This window comes from Akebia trifoliata, chromosome 3 (genome assembly GCF_017979445.1).
Source record: "Akebia trifoliata isolate Shusen 1 chromosome 3, ASM1797944v1, whole genome shotgun sequence".
NCBI classification, from domain to species: domain Eukaryota; kingdom Viridiplantae; phylum Streptophyta; class Magnoliopsida; order Ranunculales; family Lardizabalaceae; genus Akebia; species Akebia trifoliata.
Genome location: NC_141377.1, coordinates 56,707,832 through 56,713,831, shown reverse-complemented (window position 1 = coordinate 56,713,831; position 6,000 = coordinate 56,707,832).

Below are 6,000 nucleotides of genomic sequence, written 5' to 3'. Positions count from 1 at the left end.
TATCTATCTAGATTTAAATGATATATTATTTTATAAGTTATATTTTTTTCAATATCTTTTTTCAACCAATAAATATTGAGCATAGTGGCAAATGCCTCTCTTCTAAAAGGAAGAGACCTTGAGTTCAAATCATATTTTTAACACACCTTTAATAATTTTCCTTTAATAACCTTAAACAATTTGAAATTATCTAACCTGAATTAATTAATTTGGTTAGGTTAGATCTAAATATAGGTTTATTAAAAGCAAAATGATTCGGATATAATTTTAATTAGTAGGATTTGAATAAAAAAAAATGGATCTGAATATACTCATATCCAACTCAAACAAACCGGTTTTAGCCTTATATGAGATGACTCTCGGCCTTGGATGATTTTTAAAATCATGATAAAAGATGATAATTAATTATATTAGAGACCATTTTTAATTTTTAGTTTGATGAGACGAAAGATAGTAGCCCTAGTCCTAGTTTTCTATACTCAAATGATAATCTACCAATAGGGATACGTCGTGTGATTCATGTGATGTAAGGGGACGCATGAATCCTGGTGATTAAAGAGAAATTCATCACTAGTATGTTTGTTGAAATTAGATCATACATTTTTATAGTTTCAAAAAGTTAATTTTTTATATAAAAAAATAATAAGAAGGTAAAATAGTAAAATAGACACAGAGATCGAGTCAAAAGTGTAGTTTACCCTAAATAATCTAAACCGAGCTAACCAACTTAACTCATATAAAGGAGAACTCAGGTAGTCAACTCTGTATAGCCCGTAGAACTCAGGTAGTCAACTCTGTATAGCCCGTACACCAGACGAAAATACCGTGTTTTTTACAGAGTCGTGATTATCTGACTAGAGACAAACAAGTCAAACAAACTACACTGACGTGGCATGTGCACAAAATCATAGATATTACTTCGTGTAGTATATTTGAGGTTTTCTAAGTAACAATTGGATCGAATCCGGATCGGATCAAACCTGATTTTATTTACAAAATCTAAATAAACTTGGTACATCTCAACAAAAATATAATATAATTTATATATACTTTCTAACATATAATCGGATAGATTTCTTATCGAATCGGGACATGGTTGATCCAAATCAAATTCAATAAAATATTGGATCGAAACCTTATCGGAATCCAAACTATCGATCCAGATCTGAAGTTATTGGAACAGATCGGATTTCGGGTCTGATCCGATCCATTGATAGCCCTATTACAGATGACAGAATCATTGATTGTTACCTCGAGATGCAGAAAGAAAAATCTAGAGTTCTATGCACATTACAGTCAGTTGAGTATTGTTTTAGTCAGGTTATCATTATTCATTTATTTATTATAATTATATTTTATTCTTTGAAACTTTTTAGTCTCAATCAACAGTTGAGGTCTCTTGTACCAAACGAACGGTTGAGATATAAAGATAAAACAAGCAAATTTCGTCTAGATTAACACTAGTGATTAAGAATCAGACTCAAAGTAGGAGTACATTTCAGAATCAGAATCAGAATCAGACTCAGACTCAAAGTAGGAGTACATTTCATTAACGAATAAGGCTCGGCTGTTATTATATAATATAAAACAAGAAAGAAAGAAAGAAAGAAAGGAGAAGAGAAGAGAAGGTTTTGTGAATCTGAATTAAGGCATGGATTTTATGGTTGAAGTTGAGAGGAATGAAGAAGATGATTTTGTTTACTCACAGACACCCGAAGAGTTTCTTGGGGAAGAACTCCTGAAACTCATTAATGGAGATGATGGAGACCTCTGCGTCTGCGATAATGACGACAAAACCATTAATGATGAAGAAGAACTAGAAGATCAAGATGATGGTGATGATGTTGAGGAGGAGGACAAGCTGGATCCAAGGTTTCAACTGTGGATGATTCTACGTCAATATCTATTAAGGATTCAATCAAAACCTTCTTCCTGAGTCGTTCTTTGAATTTCTCATTCGCTGATCATCAACAATATTGGGCGATTTTCTTAGGAAGTGCGATTGGTTTTTATTCCTTTAATAGATTAGATCACTAGAGATTGTACTTAGATGAACTCGAGACTTTTTTTTTTTGTTTAGTTTCTTGGCTAGCTCCATGAGCTTATATGAGTTTACAAGATTTAATAAAACCGAAATCCATTCGTCTTGAACCCTGCATCAACTAAAGAATCTTTTCTTTCTTTTAAATTTTTATGAGAACTTCTATTTGCAACCCAACTTTTACATATTACACCCAACTAAACTAAAATAGAATAAAGGTGAATCTCCATTTCGTGCGTTGAATACAACGAAATTCCGAGTTTTTCATTTTAATTCCCAAATCATAACTTATGAATCTTAGTTATACCATCGAATTCATTGATTATAAATTGATGAATTCACTCAAAATACATGTTTTTGGGAATGAAAATGAATGGAGTATTGAAATAAGAATTTAGACATAAATTGCGGACATTTTGAGAAAAATCCCATAAAATAACTCAAAAGAAATTTCTTAAAATGTGTGCAACTTATGAAAAATTCTGATTCAAATACGTTGTCTATGTTAATTCTTAAAATATGTTTTTCTATTATATTCATCACTTTTATCAAGAAAAAATAAAAGTTGAGGTGCTAATAAAAATTCTCACTTTTTTCTTTTAGATTTCTATTCATTAAATTTAGTATTTTATGAGCCTGATTATAATTGTAAACATCTATTGAAGTTGTTTGAATGCGTTATGGTTTCTTGCAATATTGAGATAATAATTTAAATCAAACATTTATAATGTTTGAATGACATGTTTTAATCTTTGAGGGTGAATCTCCATTTCGTGCATTGAATATGATAAAATTTAGAATTTGATACACCGTTCATTTTAATTCTCAAAATATGCATTTGTCATTTTTATAACCTACGAACGTGAGTGGAACTAGGATTTTGCCAAGGTGAGGGCAGCTAAGAGTAAAAACAAAAAAAATTGTGAGACAATTAAGAGAGTGGAATTCTTTTTTGTTTGTGAGGGGATAATAGCAATGAATTTTTTTATCCACCGCTAATATTTCTTACAATAACTCATTAATTCATATACTTAGAAAATTCTTGGAGAGGCAAGTGTCTCCACTGCAAATCCCCCCCTGCCTATGAACTCTTGACTTCGTCATCTTTAATATTTACAAATTCGTAGATATACCAACGAATTCATTGATTATAAAAGTGAAAAATTCACTGAAATGCATGTTTTGTGAATTAAAATGAATAATGTACCGAATTTGGACATAAGTTGCGCACATATAAACCCTTTAAAAAATTGGGGGGTGATAAGTTAAAGGTTGGGATACCCTAAGAGCAAACAAAGCATTTGCTTGGTTCAAACCTTATACAGCAGGGGAATTTCTTTTATAAGTGGTCGATTTTACCCTCAGAAGTCCGAGACTCAAGAATACATCCATAATCCCTTTCTCCTATTTCTCAACGTTTGGATTTAGTGGGCATTTTGGTAAAAAAAAAATTACCCAGAGTTTACTCTTGAAGTCATTTTGGAAGCTTTAGGTATTCCAATTGTTTGATGAAATTCCTGACTAAAACTATTTTAACAATTTTACAGAAAAAAATGTGATTTTGAAACCAAGACTTCTTTGCAATTTGCAACACCCCCTCCCCTCTATGGTTCAATTTAACAAAGGTTCTCCAGAGGATGCTAAATTGCACTAGTGATTGAATTCTGATGTTAGCTGCGAATTTGCCTTATTGCGTTTTGACCCAATTATTATAATGATTTTTTCATAATTTAGATACTGATTTCTTCAGGATACGAAAATGCTCAAGATGAGACCTTGCGGACGGACATGGGTACTTTAGCCATTTTATTTATTTTTAAGGCCTAATTACAGAAAAATATTACCATTTTTGTTAATTGATAAATTGAACACAAGCGTTCTCACTTATCCAAAACAGGATCTCCTGAATACATGTTCTTTTGGAAGGAAATATGTGATCATGCCATAGCCATAGCCATGAAAAGGTTTGTAACTCTATGTGGTAAGGTTCCCTGTTTGTGTTGTTTCTCAATCCACTACAATTTCTACATCGGGTTTGAACTCTGTAAAATTTCCCATCCTCCCTAATTCTTCAACTTGTTCAATAATGTGGTCGAAGAGAGTCTTTTTGGTGCCAGCGATGCACAGGCAGTATTGATGCTATATGTATTTCCTGAAGCTGTGAAAAGGGTTTAGTGTCGATAAGCATCATTGTTCTATGGCATTGTTGGGTTTCTTAAGCAGCACTTTATTTTGAAAGCTTTTGTGCTGTATTCGTAACTTGGATGATTTTTTAATATGTACTTTCTGTATTTTGATTATATTTTCTCCTTTAGCTTGACCACTGCGTTTGTTACACCTCTTTGGATGAATTTTCTTTACGTGACAAGAATTCTTTTCCTCTTTCATAGTTTCTGTGATTGAACTAGAAATTTGTATCATTGTAAACCCTCCTCCCCACCCATCCTTTTTTTTTTTCCTTATACTTTGGACAATATAGTTGAAGTTTTTTGTATTTATATTCCTATTTCAGGATTCCGTAAGAGCGTTATTAAGGATGAATTATAATTAGTTTTCAACTCTTTTATTTATTTTTTATTTATAAATAAGAACTTGTTTAATGATATAATAATCAATTGCATGTTTTGCATTTGTTAGTCTTAGACTAAAATTTAAGAAGGCGAAAATGTGCTCTTGGGGATAGTCTTAGACTTGTTGAAGATATTGTCCCACAATATAGTGGCAGTCAGGTAAGGAATACACATATTATACTTTAACATATAATCTCAATTAATTCTAAAAAGGTTATTGTGTGATCGTTTCAATCTGATTTCTTTTTTCTGCTTGATTTGAATGATTTTTTTCAAGAGAAGAAGAGTATGGAAGAAACTTTTAAGGTGGGGAAGGGCAAGGCAAACTGGGTATTGTAGGAAAACTATGATTCAAATGTGTTATCGAGAAAGGAAATTTCATGTATTTGGAAGACTATGATTCAATTGATGTTTCAATGCCCATTAATAACTTTTTAGAAAGTGTGTACGGTCTATGATCCTGCATAAAACCAATCAATGGTGTGGGTTGAAAAATCATTTGGGTCTAACTAATAGCGTATTAGATTATAGGATTTAATGTGATAAGGTTAGTATATGGGTCTTCAAAAGGATTCTTAGTTCAAACCATTTTTTTTATGGGAACAAATTACATAATCTTCTAGTAGATACCACTAGATGTGATGTTTTACAACACAGTCAGGTAGTCTTATAAGCTGAAACTTGTCCAACACAGACAGCTCCCTTGATTGGACATTAAGTGATAGAAGTTGAGTTGAGCTCCTGAAAGAACTGTTGATTGCATCTCTATGTATATTTCTTCACTCATTGAATCTCAACTGGTCTTGAGGAATCCTTTGGAGGAAGAGAAAAATAGAGTTGAATGAACCTCTTCAATCCCCACATGGACAATGATGTCTAGCTTATCTTCCTTTGGCACCACTTTCTTTTCTTAATTGGGTTAAATTAAGATTATCTCATAAAGAATCTCTCAAAAATTGTATCTTGAAAATAATTTTTTCTCCCTTTTACATTATCAAAGATTATCTTATGAAGTCCAAGGTTAGGGATTAACTAGCTGTTCTGTTTTTCCACATTAAAATCAATCTCAAAATACAGGGATTCAAATATTTGTTTCCAAATGAGCCAACCTTTGGCTTTCCAATAATTTATCCTCTTTTGTTTTTAGAGTTGTTGTTAGTAATATTTTAGTGTAAAAGATGCCCAAGGAAATCATCTGTATTAGGCAAGTGTTTCTTCAAACATTTACAATTGTTAGTAATATGGTTTCTATATTAGTAATATTGTGTGTTGGTCTTGTATGGCTTTCCCTTGCAACTAGTTTTGTAGGCAGGAACATAAATCACATCCAGAGATTAAACAGTTTGCTTGTATGAAGTTCACCACAAAGTGCCGTCTACAAATTGAGGT